Source organism: Panthera tigris, chromosome C2, assembly GCF_018350195.1.
Source record: "Panthera tigris isolate Pti1 chromosome C2, P.tigris_Pti1_mat1.1, whole genome shotgun sequence".
In the NCBI taxonomy this organism is placed as follows: domain Eukaryota; kingdom Metazoa; phylum Chordata; class Mammalia; order Carnivora; family Felidae; genus Panthera; species Panthera tigris.
Genome location: NC_056668.1, coordinates 12,765,641 through 12,789,152, shown reverse-complemented (window position 1 = coordinate 12,789,152; position 23,512 = coordinate 12,765,641). Strand labels below are relative to the sequence as shown.

The window sequence follows — 23,512 nt, the reverse complement described above, 5'->3', positions numbered from 1 at the left end:
AGCAAATAAAAACGCCCACAAGGCACACCTATTAAAGTAGCTAAAATTAAAAATCTAATAAGAGTGGGTGCTGGTGAGCATGTAAAGAAAGCAGAACACATAAACAGTTCTTATAAAGGGAAACATGAACTTCGCACATGACCACAGCAATGCCACTCTCGGGTATTTACCCTAAAGAAGGGTGAGCGCCGCTCACAGATTTGTATGCAGATGTTAATTCGAAGTTTTTACTCATGATAGCCAGAAGCAGCAGACAGCCCTAAGGTCCCTCTGCTGGGTGAATGGGAAACAAAGTGTCAGTAGAGTCACACATTGGGTCATCACCAGCAACAAAGAGGAAAAAATCTACTGCTTCCTGTACTGGCCGTGGATGACCCCCAAAACATCACGCTCAGTGAAAAAAGCCAGACTCTAAAGACTACATCCTGTAGGATTCCCTTAGTATAAAATTCCAGAAAAAAAAACAAAAAACAAAAACCCACCATGACACAAGACAGAACTGCAGGCCAGGGCCCAGAGGTGAGGAGGGGACAGGTTGCAAAAGGGCACGAGGGAAGTTTTGGGGTTATACACTGTCCGATATCATAACTGTAAAGGTGGTCACATGACTATCCATTTGTCACACCCCATCGAATTGTACAATAACTTTATTTCCCACTAATTTTGTTGTATGTAAGCGATGCCTCAATAAAACTGATCCTTTTAAAATATTGAGCGGAGGTGAAAACCCATAGGGGAAGCCAAGAAATTTTGGAAAAGGCACGACGGTGGAAAGATTTGCTCCGGGATACCAAAATATATCCTAAGGTTATCGTAATTTTCAAAGCGTGTCAGTGACGCAGCAGCAGACCAATAATCAATTGACATAGAGCCTGAAACCTATAGGGTCCAGATCAGTGTAGATTTTTAGTAAATAATTTAGGAAGCCATTCAAGTTAGTGGGGGGAAAAATGGGCTATCGAATAAGGGGAGTTGACATCTGGGTTCGATCTGGAAAAAGAATCACGCCAGCTCCGTAATTCACACCATTCTCAAAAATGAAACCGTCACTGGTTAATTGGTCATCGACCTAGCGTGAAGGCTCACTCCCTTGATCTCATTACCCCGTTAAGTGCTGAGGAGAACGCTTCGCACGCTATGGTGAGGTCTCCCCGTAGATGAAAAGGATTCCAGCCAACACCCACACTAGCGGTAGGCACTTCTGCCTTCTGATGGGAGGCGGCCTCATTCATCACAGCGGGGAAAGTCACTGTCCAAGTTGTTCCCTGCCATCTGCACAAAGGACAGAGAAATGGTGGAGTCTGCAAGCTCTTCCGAGACGCTGAAGGGTGAAATCCAAAGGAGACAGACGATCACGGGGCGCTTTCATGCTCCTTGGACGTCCAGCGGAGGGGGGGTGGTGAGCGGCTAAAATTCTGCCTCTGCCTAACCAGAGGAACTTTGTGCGAGAAGTCTCTTCTAAGAGCACAGGATCTTGCAACACAAGAGAAGCTATAGCTCGGGCAGGAGGAAGGCAGGGAAGAATTCTTGGTGGCAGGCTCCCCAAAGGATACCCAAAAAGCAAGAGGGCTGAGGGCTGACATGCAGCGTTAAGCGGCTGTCGTCCTGCTCCATGACCTCCCCCTCTGTCATGTCAAGAGTCCGTAAAAAGTTCTCACCCTGAATGTCTGGGCTGGGTGGTCTTGGGGACAGCAGCAGGGTGGAAACGTTTTTTTTTCGGATTCCCCATTCCTGGCATTTCCCTTCATGAGGCAAGACCCTTCGCATAAGGCTCCAGCCTCTGGAAAGAACGTCAGTGACTCTATCATTTGTTGGAAAGAGTCACCTGGTCATCACTTAGCCCCTGGCTCCCTCCCTCATCCTTCGGATCTGGCTAGATCGAGATCTGGGACACAGGGCATTTAGTGTGTCCCTCCTCGGTCGTACAGGAGGGGGTATGATTCGGTGGTTTCTATGAGGGAACTCATCACTGTGCCCCTTTTTTTCTTCTGCTCAGTTATTTCTGGATTCAGGCAAAGAGGGGAGGGTGTGCTTCCTTGAGCCCCTCAAACTCCAGCAAGGGGTTCTATGTAAAGTAAAAGCCCCAACAGTCATCCAAGGAAACAGTAAACCGAGGGCAGGCTCCCTGTGGGAACATTCCAGAGCACAGAGATGAGGAAACCTTCTAGTGGTTATCTCTGTCTGACTCCGTCGCCAGAGTCCTGGCAGACCCTTTCCAGAGCCTTCTCTCTCAGTAACCGGCCTTCAGAGTTTCCAGGGTCGCATAGGGGGCTGTGCAGAGACATCTCAGCAGTGCTGACCACAGCCGGAGCCTGGCAGTCAGGGTGATGACTGAGGGGAACACGCAGAAAGTGACTTTCTCTGAGACTTCCCCCCCAAAACAGGCTGCTTTGGCTCCAAAGGGCAGAGTTTCTTTGTTTGGTTTTGGGGAGGGGGTGTTTTGGGGGGAGGGGGGAGAGGGAGGAGCACAGAAGAAAAAGAGATGAGGTCCTTTTGACCAAAAAAAGGTCAGTCAGTCACGGAGGATGGCTGGCTCCAGCCCAAACAAAGATTATGGGAAACACCCTGTTCTGAGCAAGCACGAGCACAAGCACAAATGCTTTCTCGGTCACCCCAGCCAACACCAATTATTACCCCTCACTTTGGCACCCTGCCCTTAACCACTGCAAGGCTCAGAGTCATTAAGTTGTCGGATCATTGAGTCCACTCACCACTATCTACTCTCCCCACTTTACACCTGAGGAACAGACTCGAAAGGTGACAGACATCTCTTGCCCACTTGGTGAGCAGCGGCATAGCCCAGACCAAGACCCCGAGCCCCTGAGTCCCAAGTCCGTGTCCTTCCCATGGCTTGAGATTTCATGGTCCCCTGGAGGAGGATGAGTCCCTTGATCACAGAGACCTAGTATTTTACCCAGAAAAGAGGAGAGGACCAGCATTTGAAAAGAACCTACTATGTTCCCATCCCTGGGGTAGGGGCATTACTGATGCCCAACTTTGGGCACGTCTCCCCAGCCCTCAGCAAGCCTCTTTGTTGGACGGCATTGTTGTGTGCTTAACTGTATACCTCAAAAAGTTCACACTCTGAAGTCCTAACCCCGGCACCTCACAACGTGAGTGTGTTTGGACAAAGCGTCTTTAAAGGGGTCATCAAGTCAGAATGAAGCCATTATCATGGGCCCTAATCCCATATGACTGGTGTCCTTATAAGACACAGACACACACTGTGAAGACACAGGAAGAATACGGCCATCCACAAGCCAAAGAGAGAGTCCTCAGAAAGAAACAAATCCACTGACATCTTGATCCTGGACTTGTAGCATTGTCCAGAATTGTGAAAAAAAAAATAAAATAAAATTCTGTTGCTTAACTCACCCAGTCTTTGGTATTTTGTCAGGGCAGCTGTAGCAGGCTAATACAGGCATCCACTTCCCGTCCCACCCATGCTTCTAGACTGGGACCTGCCCTCCGTCTGTTGCTAACCGAGCCACACAGACTCTTTATGTCAGAGTGAGGACTGAGAGAGTCACAGAGCACAGCACTCGGAGCAGAACCTTGTCTGGGGAGACTTTGAGGTGAATAGACTCCGGTTGCTGAAACCCCCAGAACATCCTGGGTCCCCGCTTTCCTTGAGGCCCCCAGGTTTTCCTTTTCAGCGAATTCCAGGAGAGACCCCAACACCCTCCTAATGCCTGGCTTCCTTTCTTGGTTAAACTTGTCCTAAATGGGTTGTGTTGCCTGCCACCCAAATGACCTTAACCATGATATTTACGTATGTTATCTCATGTGGGTTAGTTTCTCCCCTATGTGTTCCTGCCCCACCTTACAGATAAGGAAACTGAGGCCCAGCACCAGAAAGTAGCTGGTCAAGGTTGCAAGATGGGGGTAGCCAGCCAAGGTCACAAGATAGGGGTAGCTGGCCAAGGTCATAAGATGGTGGTAGCTGGCCAAGGTCACAAGATAGGGGTAGCTGGCCAAGGTCATAAGATGGTGGTAGCTGGCCAAGGTCACAAGATAGGGGTAGCCGGCCAAGGTCACAAGATGGGGGTAGCCGGCCAAGGTCACAAGATAGGGGTAGCCGGCCAAGGTCACAGGATAGGGGTAGATGGCCAAGGTCACAAGGTGGGGTAGCTAGCCAAGGTCACAAGATGGGGGTAGCCAGCCAAGGTCACAAGATGGGGTAGCCGGCCAAGGTTGCAAGATGGGGGTAGCCGGCCAAGGTCACAAGATGGGGTAGCTGGCCAAGGTTGCAAGATGGGGGTAGCCGGCCAAGGTCACAAGATGGGGGTGGCCGGCCAAGGTCGCAAGATGGGGGTACCCAGCCAAGGTCACAAGATGGGGTAGCCGGCCAAGGTCGCAAGATGGCGGTAGCCGGCCAAGGTCACAAGATGGGGGTAGCCGGCCAAGGTCGCAAGATGGGGGTAGCCGGCCAAGGTCGCAAGATGGGGGTAGCCGGCCAAGGTCGCAAGATGGGGGTAGCCGGCCAAGGTCATAAGATAGGGGTAGATGGCCAAGGTCACAAGATGGGGTAGCTAGCCAAGGTTGCAAGATGGGGGTAGCCGGCCAAGGTCACAAGATGGGGTAGCTGGCCAAGGTTGCAAGATGGGGGTAGCCGGCCAAGGTCACAAGATGGGGGTGGCCGGCCAAGGTCGCAAGATGGGGGTACCCAGCCAAGGTCACAAGATGGGGTAGCCGGCCAAGGTTGCAAGATGGGGGTAGCCGGCCAAGGTCGCAAGATGGGGGTAGCCGGCCAAGGTCACAAGATGGGGTAGCTGGCCAAGGTCGCAAGATGGGGGTAGCCGGCCAAGGTCACAAGATGGGGTAGCCGGCCAAGGTCGCAAGATGGGGGTAGCCGGCCATGGTCACAAGATGGGGGTAGCCGGCCAAGGTCGCAAGATGGGGGTAGCCGGCCAAGGTCACAAGATGGGGGTAGCCGGCCAAGGTCGCAAGATGGGGGTAGCCGGCCAAGGTCGCAAGATGGGGGTAGCCGGCCAAGGTCGCAAGATGGGGGTAGCCGGCCAAGGTCACAAGATGGGGGTAGCCAGCCAAGGTTGCAAGATGGGGGTAGCTGGCCAAGGTCACAAGATAGGGGTAGATGGTCAAGGTCACAAGATGGGGGTAGCCGGCCAAGGTCACAGGATAGGGGTAGATGGCCAAGGTCACAAGATGGGGGTAGCCGGCCAAGGTCACAAGATGGGGGTGGCCGGCCAAGGTCGCAAGATGGGGTAGCTAGCCAAGGTCACAAGATGGGGGTAGCCGGCCAAGGTCGCAAGATGGGGGTAGCCGGCCAAGGTCGCAAGATGGGGGTGGCCGGCCAAGGTCGCAAGATGGGGGTGGCCGGCCAAGGTCGCAAGATGGGGTAGCTGGCCAAGGTTGCAAGATGGGGGTGGCCGGCCAAGGTCACAAGATGGGGTAGCTGGCCAAGGTTGCAAGATGGGGGTAGCCGGCCAAGGTCACAAGATGGGGGTGGCCGGCCAAGGTCACAAGATGGGGTAGCTGGCCAAGATCACAAGATGGTGGAGCTGGGGTTGGCACTCACGTCCCTTCCACTCTCCGCACTGTCCTTGATGGCACATCTCTTCGGCATCCCCCTGCAGGTATGTCGTAGGTGCTCAATAAAAGCTTGTTGATCGAATTGAATATATGGACTTACATGCTGTTTATAGACCAAGGGATAGATGAGTGTGTGGCACGTCCAAACAACTGGAGCCAAAGGAAATAAAACTCATGCGAGAATTTTGTTCATCTTTCTACCCTCCTTCTCTGTTCAGACCTAACGAGGCGAGAGATCGTAAACTGGGTTTGCAGTGGAACTCTGGCACGCTAGGGCAGAGCAAGACACGGTTTGGGCCCCACTGACTTCACAAGTCCGAACTCTTCCCCCCCGTGTGATGTTTCTCTAATCTATGGATGCAGGCAGCTACTCCCCCAGTAGGACTTCGCATTTTCTAGAAGAAACAGCTGCACCCTGAGTCTCTCTTACGTCCTCCCCTTCTCCCATTGGGCACGCAGCGAAAGGATATAAACTACCCTTTGTCTAGGACAGTAAACTTGCCTCACACGAGGCCCGGGAAGTTATGGGATCAAGAAGCTAGGAAATAAAAACATGAAGAAAGGGCTCAGCTGGCAAGTATTTCTGGGTAGTTTTCTCGTCTTTATAAAAATAAAATTACTTTCCCCCTCTTGCTTTGGAAAACCCACAAAACAAATCCGGGATCACTTATATAGCTGTCATTAAACTTCCCTGGCTGACCAAGACTCCAGAGTCTGCTGGCAGAGAGAAGGACGGTTGATACGGCCTTGCCATCTTGTATTTCAACGGGGGGGGGGGGGGGGATGCCTGGAATTCGGGAGGGGCGGCCTGGCCTCTCACGCAGCCTCACGGAGCCACGAGAGAGCGGTTCATTAATCTCTGACCGTTGCAGATCAGGGGAGAAAGGCTGAGCGCAGGGGTCTTTTCCTCCACCGCGTGGCACTCTATCCAGGGCCCCCCAGACCTGCTGCCTGGGCCCCCTTGCTCCCCACTCTCTAACGCAGGGCCCCAGCAGGGAGAGACACAGCATGAATGCAGGGAAATGCTGAGAAGGGGGCTCATTGGCAATGTTTGTGTTTCCGTTCTCCAGAAGCCATGATTAACGGGTTAGAGGTGAAGGGGAGGCGCCATGGATACTCCATCCTCGCAGGGAAGAAAACCGCACCAACTTGCTGGTCAGAGCTCCGCGTTTAAATGGCAGTTCACAAACCAGTGTTCATGGAGAGGCTTCGTTATCGCCCCTCAGCCACTCTATAAGGTACCACGTGAGCCTCTCGACAGTCCCATTTCACAGAGAAGACTGAGGCTCGGGAGACAGCTGCTTCCCGACAGAAAGGAGCAGGGCAGAAACAAACCCGCCCCTCCCCGCCCCCCCCTTCTCCCTGCCTTATGGCCAGCCCCCTTCCTCACCCTTCTTCCTCGGTTGAGAAAGCCCCCTAGAATTAAGAGCCCTGGATGTGACTCCCCAAAGGAGGGTATTTTGGTTTTGGTTTTGTTTAATTAATTTATTTATTCTTGAGAGACAGAGAAAGAGACAGCCCGCATAAGCAGGAGAGGGGCAGAGAGAGAGGGGGAGAGAGAGAATCCCAAGCAGGCTCCACACTGTCAGCGCAAAGCCCAGTGCGGGGCTCGAACCCACGAACCACGAGATCATGACCCGAGCTGAAATCAAGAGCTGGACACTAAACCCACTGAGCCACCCAAGTGCCCCCCCAAAAGAAGGGTTTTAAACAAATTCCTCCAAGGCTGTCCCGTAAGAGGTAACAAAGAAGTATCAGTGAGCCTACTTCTTACCAGCGTGAAAACGGTCTTAAGGAAACCATTTTCCAGGATGACTTTTGAGGCTCCTCAATGTGCTAGGTCAACGCAGTCTCTCCCCCTCCCTCTCTCTTGCTATCTCTTCCTTTTTTCCACACCCCCTCCTTTCACGTTGTCTGCCCCCAAACCCTGAGATAAGTCGACCAACAGCGTGGGTCCCACCAGCGCCCAACATGTGAACCAAACTAAGCCTCGATTCTTGCCCCGATCCCCCCCCCGCCAAATGAATACCTGTACTAGGTTTTTGTTTTTGTAATTATAAAACACACACTTGTAAAAAAAAAATGTTTTTTGAATAATATAGATGTTCTGTACCCACCAAGCCTCCCCACCCCCAGCAGCAAATCCCTAAATCCACCCACTTGAGGCAGGACCTCACGTCTCTCCTGCCCCCCAGTTACTTCCCGGAGCTCCCCAGAGGATGCACACACAGGCCGCCCCCCCCCTCCACCAGACCCCTTGGGCAGTTCCTGTCTCTCCTCCCAAGCTCTCGCTGCCGCCCGGCTGGCGTCCAGAGGAGCCCTCGGGCCTTCCAGAAGGCAGGACTGAGCTTCTCGTAGGTTGACTGGATGGTGTACAATCTTATTTCTCTCTAGCTCCCCCCAACCCCCCTTGGTCGGGCCACTCTGGCACAACCCTTGGACAGCCCCTTTCCTCACCCTTCTTTCTTAGTTGAGAAAGCCCCCTTACATTAGCAGCCCTGGATGTGGCTCCCCAAAGAAGGGTTTTACACAGATTCCTCCAAGGCTGCCCCCTAAGAGGTAACAACGAAGTTTCAGTGAGCCTATTTCTTTTTTTTTTTTAATGTTTATTTTTGAGAGAGAGAGAGAGAGAGAGCGCGAGCACGAGTGGGGGAGGGACAGAGAGAGAGGGAGACACAGAATCCAAAGCAGGCTCCAGGCTCCAAGCTGTCAGCACAGAGCCCGACCCGGGGCTCGAACCCACAAACCGTGAGATCATGACCTGAGCCGAAGTCAGACGCTTAACCGACTGAGCCACCCAGGCACCCCTCAGTGAGCCTATTTCTTACCTGTGTGAAAACAGTCTTGAGGAAACAATTTTCCAGGGTGACTTGTGGCTCCTAAATGAACTAAGTCAACTCACAGTCTTTCTCTCTCTCTCTCTCTCCACCCTCTCGCATCCTCTCTCTCGCTATCTCTTCCCTTCTCGCACACCCCCTCCCTTCAAGTTGGCTGACCCCAAACCCTCAGATCACTAACCACCACAAGCCCCCTCAAGGCACCTTATGCTGAGTCCAGGAAGCTCAAAACATGACCTTTAACCTCTCAACCCCCAAATGGAACCTTCCACACGTCTGTTCTCAACCTCGACATGTAAGAGAAGAAACCCAAATAGAAGAAACCCAAATAAAAGCCGTCCCTCCCCTTCCGATTTGCCAGCAGTTGAAAAATGAAGCCGTCCAACAAAACTAGGAACTTGATCTTTGAAGGCAAGCCGAAAAGTTACCTATTTGCTCCAAATGAAGGCTTTTCCTCCAAACTCTGCTGAAGGCAGGAGACTGTGCAGCGGGGATTAATTACTCTCAGAAGCGTCCGTGGTTTTCCGCTCATGGTCCGTAGTAGACTCTTGCCTTTTCTATTTATCAGGTACCACCAGCCTTCCTTTGCACTTAAACAACAACTACAATAAAAAGTCCGTTGTAACAGTATGATGCCACGTCGTCCCCGTTTTCATCAATCTTAAAACCTGGGGGAATGTGCTGCTACATTTACTTGGTCAGCATTATATGGCATATTTAAAATAACTGGGATAACCTAAAATAATTGCAGTGGAGACGGCCACAGCTAAGCAAAGTAAGGGCTCCAGGCTAGCACCTGTCCGTCTCTGCACGAGCAGAGTGGGCGTCCTCCTGTCCCTCCGCCCCAGCGCTCCCACTTCCAGAAATACCCTTCCCTTCCTGCTCCCTTTCTGAGCTCAGTTCACCTTCCATGGAAGGTTCCGCCTACAGGGAACTCGTGTTTTCGGGTCATCTCCGGGGGAAAAAGAAATACGCTAGCTTTACAACACCCCTTTCGGGGAACTCAGAAATGTTGTCGTTACAGTTGGGGGGGTTACCGTTTCCTTCTAATTGCAAGACGTCTTCCCCTGTGGGTGGGAACAAACGTTTTTTTAGGGACCCCGAGAATTACTGCGGGGTTCCTACAAGCTGCATTCTCTGCCAGGCTGGGCAGGAGACCCTCGGCCCCCTCTCTGTGTCCTGTGCTGTTCACTCATCTGTTCAGAGAGCGCAAAGATCATCAGAGGCCTCACAGAGCACCGTTCACCCCACCCCCCGTCACAACCCCCCCCCCCCAGAATTGTGAGCCGATGGCCTGCGGGCGAGGGGCAGAGGGAGGAGAGGCTCTGGACCCCTGCATGTTTGCCCAATGGAATTCTCCCCCTCGCTTTTCCATCCTGTGGGTGAACGGGCAGGTGTGAGGGAGGCACGCGCAGTTTCCAGCCACAGGATTGTCTCCTTGGGGTTAATTCCGCCTGCCAATTTCCATTCCTGCTCCCGACTTGCCCCCAACTGGAGCTGGGATTCCCAGGATTCTTTACGAAAATATTTTCCCCAGCCTTCCCTTCCAACAGCTGTGGTTATCTCTGACAGTGGGCTGGCCTCTGTCTCTCTCAGGCTGGTCGGGATCCGCCCCAGATCACTGTGGGTAGCTAGCTACCCCCGCCCCAGGTCACACACCAAGGGTTACTTCCTTTGCAAACCTGTGCTCCCTCTGCCTTTGGTTTGCGATCATTAGCTGGAAAGCAGGCAGGCAGGTGTCTGATTAGCCAGGGCTTCTAGTAGCTTCTCCCCGGAAGCGCTCATTCAGGGGCCACAACTTCCAAATTACGCAATGCTTGTGGGCTGGTTCATTAAAATCAGTGTTCCTGGAGAATGTAGGAAAAAAAATTGGAAGCAGTTTTAGTCGATGTAATAGAATTTTTTAAAATGGCATTTTGAGGGGCGCTTGGGCGGCTCAGTCGGTTGTGCGTCCGACTTCGGCTCGGGTCATGATCTCACAGTCCATGAGTTCGAGCCCCGCATCGGGCTCTGTGCTGACAGCTCAGAGCCTGGAGCCTGCTTCGGATTCTGTGTTTCCCTCTCTCTCTGCCCCACCCCTGCTTGTGCTGTGTCTCTCTCTTTCAAAAAAAGTGAATAAACGTTAAAAAAAAAATTTTAATGGCATTTTTAAAAGAAAATAAGAAGTCCCTATAAGGGTAAATTGCTTTATAATGTTAAATGGTTTTCCACACATTACCCAACAAACCCTTACAGTAGCCCCGTTCAAAGAACAAGGTGCATTAATTATGTCTAAGTTTTGTGATGTTAGGAATCAGAAAATTAAAACATAGAGAAGTTAAGGTATGCACTCAGGGGGAACCTGGGTGGCTCAGTTGGTTAACCATCCAGCTTTTGCTCAGATCATGATCTCACGGTTTGTGGGTTCGAGCCCCGTGTCGGGCTCTGTGCTGACAGCTCAGAGCCCGGAGTCTGCTTCAGGTGCTGTGTCTCCCTCTCTCTCTGCCCTTCCCCTGCTCACACTCCGTCTCTCCTGCTCTCTCAAAAATAAATAAACATTAAAAAAAATTAAAAAGAAAAAAACGGTATGTGCTCAGGGTTATATGTCTGGGCCGGAACTAGAAACTATGTCCCCTTTTCCATTCGTGTTGTGTGTACTTTGCACAATCAGATCACAAGTACAGCCCAGTGTTAACGGGTCTCAGATGGCCCACTGAAGTCACACTTTCCAGATGCACTCACTCTACGTGCACAGAGATTCCTCTAGAAGATGTTCAATTCCTCATTGTTTGTAATACAAAACGTCTGGAAACAGCCTCATGCCTAATGCCAAGAATTTGCTTAAATGAACTCTTCAAAACTGTGAAATATTATATAGTTACTAAAACAATGTTCTATGAGTATATTTGCTGACATTTGCTGACAACTGTTCCTAATATGGTAATGATAATTATTATTACAGCTATCATTTTAATAATTATAGGTATAAGTAAAATGTATGAGAAATGGTGTGCAAGGATATATACGAAAATATTTACAGTGCTTGGATTACAGATGATTTTATTTCTTCTTTCAGTTATCTGGGTCTTCTACTTTTTCTACAGCAAAAATACATTTCTTGAGTACTTTGCAATGGACCGAATGTTGTGACCCTCCCAAAACTGATGTTGAAATCCTACCCCGCAAGTGTGATGGGGTGTATCAGGAGGTGGGGCCTTTGGGAGGTGAATAGTTCATGAAAATGGAGCCCTCATGATTGGGATCAGCGCCTTTTATTTAAAAAAGGAACCCCAGGGGCACCTGGGCGGCTCAGTTGGTTAAGCATCCGACTGGCTCAGGTCATGATCTCACAGTTTGTGGGTTTAAGCCCCGCATCGGGCTCTGTGCAAACAGGGCAGAGCCTGCTTGGGATTCTCTCTCTCTCTCTCTCTCTCTGCCCCTCCTGCTCGCTCTCTCTCTCTCAAAATAAATAAATAAACTTAAAAATAAAAGGGGGAGCCCAGAGACCCCCCTTGTCTTATCTCTACCACATGTGGATACAGTGAGCAAACAGCCACCTGTAGCCCAGGAAGAAGGGTGCCCCAGAACCTGACCTGCCAGCATCCTGCTCTTGGACTTCCCTTCCAGCCTGCGTAACGGAACCGTGAGAAGTAAATTTCCAGTACTGATAAGCCACCCAGTCTATGGTATTTTGTGAGAGCAGCCCAAAACAGACTAAAACATACTTTTTAAAGTTTTAAGATTATTTCATCAAGAAAGCTCGTTTGATTAAAGACCATGTATGCTTGCCCCCGAGGTGAGTATATTTAATATCATAAAAAAACAGCCTTTTCGGTTTATTTTATCTTATTGTTAGCTTCCTACGTATGGGAAACTCAGTTTACTTTTTCAAGGATAATAATAAACATATTTCATAAGCGTATTGAGGCTCACTCTTAGTGAATTTCTTTAGGTAACAGGATTAATCATAAACCACAAACGCTGTCACACGAATTGTGTTGGGATTTTTTTCCCCCAGAAACGTGAATGTATTTCCGTTCAAACGTAAATCATAATTATTATACTCTTTACTGGACGAAGTCACAAAACCACTGGCCGGGGCCACCCCCAAGTCGTGCTTCCTTGGAGACAACCTCACTGTCCTTTTTGTTCACTTCTGTTTGACTCTGTTGCATTTCCCCAGGCTGCTGGCCAACCGCCCCCCCCCCACCCCCTTCTCCGTTCTTGTATGCTGCTCCCACTCAACTCATCTCATCAGAGGACCAGGAATCTTGATCACTTGAGCCCCGTGATTTTCACTCTCCATTAGCTGAAGGGATCTTTGTTGCAAGGACTTTCTTGCCACGCAGCACAAAAGGTGGGGTGACCTAGGCTGGCTTGCCTCGGATGGTTTACGTCTGTCCTCTCGGCTTCATTGTTAAATCTGCCCCTGTCCCTCTCTCCTGAGCCCTGGTTTGGACAATAAATGTTAGTCTCACTACGAGAAGAACATTCCAAGACCTGAGCTGCTCTGGTTGGGGGCTATCCCTTACCCTTTCTTTCTCCCTCATCTTGGCTCCTGCTAATGCTTCCTCCATTAAGTGACAAAAAGTCTTTCTTTCTCCTGCGAGCATTCTGTTACTTCTTAATCGTTGGAAGGCCGTCCAGTGATTCTCAGACCACGGCTCTGCGTCTATTTTAAATATGCTGTTAACTGCCCACCGCAGAAGAGTTCAATTCAAATCCTCATTTCAGGACGAGAGCAAATACATGTGAATAAGAAGTAACCTTATGGAGAAAAATCAAAAACGGGGCTGGAACCAAAGTGTCCTCATTCACAGACTGCCTCACCCCACGCTGGTTCTCTTCAGAGCCACGTCAGGATGGAGTCTCCCAGGGTCCCCTCCAGACCGGGAAGACAGACAACAGCGGTTGCCGTGGAAACTGCCGGGTGGGCTGGCATCACGGGGTTCTGCTGGCCCTGCTCTGTGGCTGACACCCAGCCCTGACGACTTTAAGTTCTGGTTGGCTATGGCTTTGCTGAGGGGCTACAGTGATGGGGGTGGGGAGCCAGGAACGGACACCAGCACGACAACCGACAACAGTGAGATGACTCCAGCGGGGCGCACATCTCTTCCCCTGAAAGAAACTCAAGCAATGAGCAAAGAAATCACTAACGTACTTTAAAGATTAATATGCTTGGGGGCACCCGCGTGGCTCAGTGCGTTGAGCGTCTGACATCGGCTCAGGCCATGATCTCACGGTTCGTGAGTTCAAGCCCTGCATCAGGCTTTCTGCTGTCAGTGCAGAGCCCGTTTTAGAGCCTCTGTCTCCCTCTCTCTGTGCTGCTCCCCCGCTCACGCACTCTCTCTCTCTCTCTTTTAAAAATAAATAAAAGATTTTAAAAAAGGATTAATATTCGCGATGAAACAGTGGTGACCGGAGATGCTGTTAAATAAAGTGTTCACGTGCCCACGTGTTAATTCTATTCAGAATTCCATGAGCTGATTCAAGAATATCCTCAAGACGCGCCACCTGCAGCCACCTACGACTCACTGCCAGGAGCAGCGGCAGCAAATGTGGGTGGTACTTCCATTCGAAGGCTCTTCTGTGGTCTCGGTTCTCCAAAAGGGAGAGTATTGTCAATGGCCATCTGCTTCCCGATGCTTTGTCTGACCTATCAGCCATTGGTCAAGTTTGCCATTCCAAATCAATGCTTAATTGGAATAGCAAAACACGTACGCTGATAAGGAAGAACGCGACCGATTGTTCTGGTCAAGCCTCTTCATTATACAAATGAGGAAACCGAGGCTGGGAGCCAAGGACAAGACTTGCTCTGTAAGTCAGAGGCACGCAGGACACAGACCCCAAGGCTCCAGGCTTCCCAGTCCGGTCTGGCCTCACAGCACCTCTTTGCCTGGGGTACATTCTGTTGAGCAAAATAATTTAATGCTTAAGTAGATATACCCATACATAAAAACTTCCATTTCGAGCCTGACTTAAAATAGGATTGTTGAATTTGCTTTAAGGTTTTGGAAAATGTATTAAACTGAATAAAATGCTTTTGAAGGCTTGTCCCATAAAAAAAAAGATAATAGCGTTCCTTCATGTTTCCAGAGGAACGAATGGCACCAACACAGGCTAGGATTCCTGGGAAGTCCCGTGAGTCAAGCATATTAGCAAGGTGATCAGAAATGTGCTTTTCTTCAGGAAGGCTGTCCTCTCTCTTGATTGGCAATTCCAAAGGGCTCAGGCAGGGGCGCCTGGGTGGCTCAGGTGGTTGAGCGTCCGACTCTTGGTTTTGGCTTCGGTCATGATCTCACGGTTTGTGAGTTCGAGCCCCACATCAGGCTCTGTGCTGACAGCTCTGAGCTTGGAGCCTGCTTCAGATTCTGTGTCTCCCTCTCTCTCTGCCCCTCCCCCACCCAGTCTCTCTCCCCTTCAAAAATAAATTTTAAAAATGTTGGTGGGAGGGAGGGGAGGGTAGGTGATGGGCATTAAAGAGGGCATCTTTTGGGATGAGCACTGGGTGTTGTATGGAAACCAATTTGACAACAAATTTCATATATTTAAAAAAATGCTTAAAAAAAAAATTTCAAAGTGCTCTGGCAAACACTGGATTAAGCCCTCGGAAAGCACTGGGGGAGGGGAGTTAGTAATGAACCTGAGTCATGGAAACTTAAGAAGTGACTGCAAGAGAAAACATAATTAACTTCTCAGTGTAAAACCTAAGTCTCTTGGGGAAATGCTCGTGGGAGTGTAGGTGTAGACAATTTCAGGAATGAATACTGAGTAATCTAAGCTGCTGGCAATCTGGTGGGGGTTAGTGGGGAGAGGCCTTGAACGTGATTTTAATTAAGGGGCTCGCTTACGAGGGAGAGGGATAAACTCCAGGTCGAGATGAGGCAACCCATCCACGGGAAGGGCCCTCCTGCAGCTCCCCAGCTGGTGACCGCCAGACTCGATGAATATTTATGTGGTAAAATGCGGCCCCTTGTGGTCAGATTAGGGAGAAAAAAAATCCAACTCCAAGCCGGAGCATAATCCTCACCTGCTTCATGGGGTGTTCAACGAGGCGCAGAGGAAACAACTAGGATATTCAGAGAACGTTAATTGTGACCGAACAGATGAGGGTACTAAAGGATATGTATTCACTGTCCTCCAGACAGCCCATCTCAATTTCGAACATGCATAGGGACCACCCCGGGGTCTTGTCGAACTCAGGTCCGGGATCACAGCAGACTAATAAGCTCCCAGGGGACGTCTCCCCCCCCCCCCCCCCCACCACCGTGAGTCTCCAGCGGCTCGAGAGAAGTCCCCTGCCCTTGGGTGGGCCAGGGCTGCCCCATCAGACTCCCTCCGTGCAGGGACCACGGGCCCCTGGAGAGCATCCCGAGGGGTTACAATCCCCCACCGCCCCAACACCAAGATGCCTGGGTAACCACTGTTCTTTTGCCTCTTCAAACTCAAGGGCCTGTCTACCCCAGTTCTAGGATTATCCTTTCCCCCAACAAGGAAAGAGGGTCTTGAGGCAAAGCCCACTCCCTGACTCCTTCCTATCCTATCAAGGACCTCATCAGAAGCAACTTGTTCAGGGGCACCTGGGTGGCTCAGTCAGTTGAGCTTCTGACTTCGGCTCAGGTCATTATCTCGCGGTTCGTGGGGTTGAGCCCCGCGTCGGGCTCTGTGCTGACAGCTCACAGCCTGGAGCCTGCTTCGGATTTTGTGTCTCTGCCTCTCCCCTGCTCTCGCCCCCCTGCTCTCTCTCTCAAAAATAAACATTAAAAAAATTGTTTTAAAAGCAACTATTTCCAGGGCACCTGGGTGGCTCAGTCGGTTAAGTGTCCGACTTCAGCTCAGGTCACGATCTCACGGTTCGTGAGTTTGAGCCCCGAGTCAGGCTCTGGGCTGATGGCTCAGAGCCTGGAGCCTGCTTCCGATTCTGTGTCTCCCTCTCTCTCTGCCCCTCCCCTGCTCATGCTCTGTCTCTGTCTCAAATATAAATAAAAAACATTTTTAAAAAATTAAAAAAAAAAAAAGCAACTATTTCCAGTGGCCACAGGACTGTGCCTGTTGGATTTCCATGTTAATAAAGGCGGTGGGTTTCTTTCATAGCTTTCCCGATCACAGAAGATACACTGGCAGGATATTCCCAATGCCATTTACTTCCAAATCTCCTCTCGTGCATCGCACGTTTGAAGGCGGCTTATGACGTCTATCTGCTAGGCTTCTCACCCACACTGTGGCGCGTGAGGTGCACGGCGATTCTGCACCTTGTTTCAAGCCACAGGGTTGCATGTACACACACACCCAATGCCAAGAATTCATTGTAGTTGGTTAGTACTTTTAACCTTGATGTGGGAGGAGAACGAGGAAATAGATAAAACAGAATGATCACAGGTGGGTAATTACACATGTAAATGAGTTCAATTTGGTATTTTTTTCCCATGAGTTCCTATTTACATGGTTAACATGGAATTCTAACCCCACACCACCAATGCATATTGGGATAGTTTCTTTTATCCTTATATGTCAATTTTGAAATATTAAAAGTGATCTAGAATGCTTTAGTATAAACATTTTTGTTTTGCTTTTCAGAGTTTTCCATTTACCATCGTGACTGTACAAAGTAGACAGGAGATGAAAATTCTCTCTTCATGTAACAAGTATTAATTGCCTCCAACATATGAGTCCCTACATGTTGGGCCTCTGGAAAAAAACTTGTTAGTCTTGCAGGAAAGTTTCCCACATAACTATAATATGAAATCAAATGAGGCAAGAAAAACATCCTGAGGGAACTTAGGAATGAAGTGGGAGAAATTACTTCTGACTGAGAAATCAACAAGGGCTTCCTGGAGGAAGTGACATCCAAGCAGGACTTTGAAGGGCAAGTAAAAACTGTATACATATTAAAAAATGGCATATTGAGACACAGAGTGTTCTGGTTGGCAGAAGTTCAGAGTCCCAGGTAAACAAATTGGGAGACAGAGCCAGGAAGCCATCTGGGGCCAGAACAAGGGCCAGGAGTCAGATCAAGAGACCTATATTCTGGGTGCTACGTGGTAATGTCGAGCATGGGAACATGCATTTGACAATGGCGTGTTCACTGGATCAGGGGTAGGGAATTAAAGCATGAAGACCAACTAAATACAGTAAAACCCTGGTTGGGACGCCTGGGTGGCTCAGTTGGTTAAGTGCCCGACTTCAGCTCAGGTCATGATCTCTGTTCACGAGTTCAAGCCCTGCATCGGGCCCTCTGCTGACAGCTCAGAGCCTGGAGCCTGTTTCAGATTCTGTCTCCCTCTCTCTTTGCCCCTTCCCCTGGACTGTCTCTCTCTCTCTCTCTCTCAAAAACAAATAAACATTAAAAAACAAAAAAAACCTTGGTTTGCGAGCATAACTCGCTCCGGAAACATGCTTGTAATCCAAAGCACTTGAATATCAAAGCGAATTTCCCCATAAGAAATAACGGAAACTCAGAGATTTGTTCCACAACCCAAAAATATTCATATAAAAATGATTACAATACTGCAATATAATAAAAAATAATACAGAAAATACAAACTGTGAAGAAAAATAAATTAGCCTGCACTTACAGGGCTGGTGTGAGGGAGACGAGAGAGGAGGGTTATTGCACAGGACGATTTTCACTCTCACTAACGGATTTGGACTACAGGACGGTATTAATAAACTCTTGTCATATACTGTGTTGAATGTCACTGGCAATAAGACAGCAGAGGAAAGGGTCTCTATCTGCAGGCAGCTGACCTAGAATGAAGCGAGCATTCCTCGGCTTACTCTTGTCTGGACAAGAGCAAAGGACTGTCCATGTGCTTTGAAGTGACAAAAAAATACTAGTGCCAGTTGTGGGCACCTTCCAACGTCCTGAAAAATCACTGATCTCTGCCAAATGCCATGGCTTGAGACGGAGCATCCAAGAATGGGAGATGATCATCCACAATCCCGCAGAGAGAGAGAGAGAGAGAGAGAGAGAGAGAAGAACCATTGGCTCAGTTGTGATCATGTGACATCCGGTGGCACGTTTTACTTGTATTGCAAGACATTGCTCGTTTATCAAGTTAAAATTTATTAAAAATGTTCATCTTGCGGAACAAGTTACTCGCCATCCAAGGTTTTGCTGTAATTCAAGCAAGCAAGAAGTAAGGACGCCTAAGGGAGAAATGGGCTGGGGAACACGTGACTTTGAGAAAGGAGGGCGGACCCAACGGTGGGTTGGAGGAGGGGCAGGGAACGGAAGAGTTCGTGTGACCAGTGTTTCAGGTCCAGGGCACACGAGAGAGGACAATGTCACACGGAGGGCACCTGGGGGCGGGTGCAGGTCACTGGGGATTCGGAACCAGGGCCTGAGGGAGACCCACCGGGCTGTGGGGATTTGGAGACCCGGGATGGTCACTGAAGTCAGGACAGGGCGGGAAGTGTCCAGGGAAGACTGGAGAGAGAGAACGAGGGGAGGGCAGCGGGTGAGGGTGGCAAGGGGGGGAGGGCAGGAGGGGCAGGTCAGAGGTCATTAACGATGGAGCATGAGCGTGCACTCGTGGTTTGGCTTGACAAAATCTTGCAAACACTCGCAAAAAACCAAGTCATAACGAAGCCTCCACACCTCGTCAGTGATGACCGGCCACGATCAATGGTGTTGACCACCCCTGCCGTGTGGTGACTTCAGTGAAGTATCTTACAGCAGGTCCCAGGCCCCGTGCCATTTTGGCCCTGAATATTTCATCACGCATGGCTAGGAAATACGGACAACTGGGAAGAGAATTCTAAAGGGGAGGACAACTGGAAATTTGTCAGCAGAGGGCATGATGCTTGATCTCAGAGTCATAAGTTCGAGCACCACGCTGGGTGTGGAGATGACTTAACAAAATAAAACCTTAAATTAAAAAAAAAAAAAAAGCAAATTGTTGCAAGTTGGAGGGATTTCAGATAGGAACACTTTGTGGCAACCTTCGTTGCTAGCCTTCAAGAGAGTGGTTTCAGGAGAATGCTCCGAGTGGACGATCGAAAGGCCACAGCTTGTTACCAGCGGGTCTGGCTATAGGTGGGAGAGCCGTGCAGCGAGGTAGCCGGGCCGCAGGTGCGCTCGCCACCAAAAGGACGCCTGAGTGCGCCCGAGGGGCAAGAGTAGAGTCCGCAGAGTGGACTGTGGCTGGAGATGTGAGAAATTAGACAGGTGACTCGGCAGAAGTCATCCCGCTGAATCGTAAACGAGCACTGACTGTGCGGCCGCATCCCCTTCCAGCCACGTCCTCGTGGAGATCGCCCTCCAACAGAGAGACAATAAGCTAACAAACAAGTGTAATCTGTGACTTCCGTGGTGGTAAGTGCACTAAAGTAAAACAAAGGACAGAAAGGAGGGAGTGCGGGGGAGATCCAAAACACGGGAAGAGGGCAGGGCTTGCAAGCGGCCGGGCCGGGGAACCTCAAGGGAGAAACAAAGGAGGTGGAGGGAACTCACGCCAAAGAGGCCCAATCAGCTTCATTTTACAGAAAAGGGTTCTAAACCCTAGATACCAAAGCTGCTAACACGGCGGTGACTCACCTTCCCTTAACATATTTGATTGCTAAGAACCAAGGGGGCGTCCCAACTGCAGCTCAGTATAGATGGAGGAGGCAGAAGTGAGGCAGAGCCCTGGGGAGTCAGGCCGTTCTTTAACTTCTCTGAATCTCAGTTTCTGCATCTACAAAATGGGAGTAAGGATTCCCGTGAAAGGGGGTTTTGTGAAGACAGGGGTGAGCCCCCAGCTCCAAGCACAGTGCTGGGTACGTAGGAAATGATCGTTAAACGCTACCTAAGAGCAGAAGTCATCCCTGGGAAGCAGCTAGGAGTAAAAAGCAGCCGTCTGTCTGTCCCCTAGGGAAAATCCTTTGAAGGCTCCAGAACCTTTCTCTTCAAAATGGTTACCTACTCTTATATTCGGTTTGGAAAATGGTATTCCATCAAACACACACCCTGCTTATTCATAATTTGCTATTCTCGGGAAGCCTCCAGAATCGTAAACCCACAGCTCCGGATGATGGTACGGTGGTCAGGGGGAGGCACACGGAGGTGACAGAATGCGTGGGGAAGAGAATTCAAGTCTGCAAAGTCGGTTCATGGATTCTCGTTTCTCTTTGAATTATTTCTCATCTCCTTCTTTAGCTCAAATGGGCTAGAAGGTTGCAAGGACCCTGGCGGGGGTGGGGACCTTGTCCATCTCTGCCTACAATTAGATGGAGGATATCTAAAGCCACGTGGCAATTGTTTAGGGGGGGGAAAGTTAGGCTTAATGTTGTCAGGCCAGCAAAAGTCAATAGGAGCGGACTGGAACGAAAGGAGGCTGATTCTAGTTCAAATCACATTTGGGCCAGTAAGACTCCTGTCCAGCCTATCACTCCTCTGACCCCCTCATTTCACGCTGCCTTCCAGTTATCATCGCAAGAATTTAGGCAAGTGTAAACATTCTGAAGAGACTACAATTACACGGATTGACCCTGACGGCGGGCCACCGTGATCACCTGCCTGGATAAAACCCCCTCCCGACAGACGGGACTCAGCTCTTACTAAACAAAATTAATGACCAGTCCCCAAAACGAGTCTGGGTTAGATCAGATGATCTTCCTTCAGTTCGCAGTAACTGCAAACGAGCTTTCTGTTTCTTCACAGGCACGCGGCTCCCCGCTGATTTATCTTAATCAGGAAGAACAGAAAAGATCTACAGCACTGACTATCGATACAAAATTTTAAGTCATCAGCTTTCAGGCATTTTCACTTTTTCTCCAGAAGAGGTGAAGAGTGAGTGCGGCTGTAATCACTGAAGTCTTAAGATACAGTGTTTCCATTTATTAAATGAAAAGATGTGAGGAATGTCATCCCGTATGATTACACTTAAACAGGCTCTAAAATCAGTGTTTCGTTAAAAATACAGTCACGAGAAATCAGGTTATAGAAGATATTTAATAACTGCAGAAACATAGCAATGAAGTAGTTTATGTGAAAACAGTATGTTCAGTAGGATTCCAAATTAGGATACAAAAATGACTACAAAGATATACCCCAAAAAGTGAATAATAATTGTCTTTTAGTTGTGAGAGGACGTGTAGGTTTTATTTTCTTTGTGTCATGCTTCTATTTTTTGAATCTTCTACAATGTTCATATGTTTGTAACTGGAGAAAGAAATTCAATAAACGGTAATATTTATATCTGTATTACAGTGTTTCAGAGGTTTCCCTTTCCATCCATAGACTCCCATGGGTATACCGGCTAGAAGAGTGAATCAGATCAACCCATTTTAAACAAGGTTAAATCGTTGTTTATTTTTGTGATGCTTTACTGTTTTCAGAGTACTCGCTCTTAAGCATTATCTACTTTGATGATCTGTGATTCAAGGAAAGGCTATTATGTCCTCATTTTACAGATGAGAAAACAGAGGCTCAAAATGATTAAATAATTTGCTCAGGGTCACACGGCTCATAAAGCAGTTAAACTGGGACCCTGACCTGGAATTTCTGCTACCCGTGAGATCTTCTCTCAAAAATAAGCTGAGGGAACCTTCACTCACGGCTTCTTCGTTCAAGAAGTTCCCGCTAAATGCCTAGACCCCACTCTTCAAGGATGCATTCTCCTGATTTTGCCCAATTTAAATGTCCAGAGCTTGACTAGAATCACCCATCCAGGCATTGATGCTGCACAGAACAATGACCTCAGGGGGCTCTTGAGCTCGGAAATTTATAAACACGATGGGAGAATTTGCTGAGGACAGAACCCACATTCTGGGATGAAATTCTATATAACGTTCTACACAGACATAGTTAGGAGTCTGTAAAGGCCACATAATGGGTTCTGGTGCCAGTTTCCGTATCTTCTCCCTGAAGCACTGGGGAGCACCCTTTATGGGGATGGCTGGAAGAACAATTTCAGGGCAGATCTGCCTGAAGGCTCCTTGCCGGGTCTTACGCAATTTGGGGGGAGCAATCATTTCTTGCTTCAGCACCCTCGTTCCTGCTCACAAGCAGCCACTTACCAGAACTTGGTAACCAGAAACAATGGCACATTGTGTTTTTCAGTTGCAAGGAATAGAAAAAAGACCCCATTGCCTCACATCTTGTAGGTTTTAGGGTGGAAAGACAGGGTGAAGTTTACAAAGCAGCATTCTGACAAGACCTCACGCAAAGCCGGAAAAGCCAGGCTTACCAGGCTTTGGGGAGACACATGGCCCAAGGAGAGGCTGTCCCGGAGTCGGGCAGACCCCCTCCTTCTGCAAGTGTCACAGTGCAGCATGCAGGGGACACAAAGCAGTCCCGCTTGGACCCCTTGGGGTGAGCGGTTTGGGAACCTCGGCATCGCTGTCCCACGGCAGTGGCAAGGACACCCCTTCAGTGACATCACAGGCAGAGGCCAAAGATGAAGAACACGACGGTTTCCTGGCATTTCCGGTCAGATGCTTCAGTGAAGACCACGTGACAAAATGTGTGTGAGCTTTCCGTCCGCACCCAGGACCGGTGAGCTAACTTCATGTGAAGGACCCTCCCTGGACGTACAGCTCCGGGGACGGCTGACCAAAGGCCCGCCCTAGAGGCAGCCTAGGGCCCGGGAGCCATGCTTCTCTCCTGACCCACAACAGGGAGGCGTCAGCACTGTGGCGACTAGAAATGAGTTTTCCTCGGTGAAATGAGCACTTTTCAAGGCGCATGGATTGGCATGTCCCGGTATGAGCAGGTATTACGGAATTAGGGAGCCAAACCACCTGTCTTTGGGATAGCCCCCAAAGAGACTGTTGGCGTACTGTTACCTGCGCAACCAGAAAGTCAGCTGAATCCTGCTGCTGACATCCTCTCCCCTCTCTTCTGAATGTGCCCCTGAAGCACCTAAGGCGACAGACACTCGGGACTGCATCAAGCTCACGGAGGCAAGAGGACTCTCTCGTCGCCAGCGGGTACAGGTGTGTGCTTTCCCTCCCCCGCATTCTACCCTAGAGGGCTCACGGATTTCTAGTTATTAGAGGCTATTGCCAACTGGTCAAAAATTACTCAATAGCTTTAAATGATTCAGTTGATCTGACTTAGGACCTTTGGTTAGGGTACCTTAAGTATTCTGGGAAAGAATTAGGGAACTTCTGAGCAGAAACCGAGTTGAATTACTCCTACGTTCTGAGTACTAATGTCA

At 49.5% G+C, this 23,512-nt stretch overlaps 1 protein-coding gene across 1 annotated transcript in view; it reads right to left on the bottom strand.

The window, feature by feature from the left end:
• Nucleotides 1–23,512, bottom strand: part of MIS18A (MIS18 kinetochore protein A) — a 46,013-nt gene that overhangs the window by 10,586 nt on the left and 11,915 nt on the right. The window contains exons 6-7 of the mRNA XM_042998671.1: nucleotides 10,073–10,237; nucleotides 8,819–9,457 (exon numbers count right to left, since the gene is read on the bottom strand). The gene's annotated coding sequence lies outside the window, so the exon portion shown is untranslated. The remainder of the gene's footprint in view (nucleotides 1–8,818; nucleotides 9,458–10,072; nucleotides 10,238–23,512) is intronic.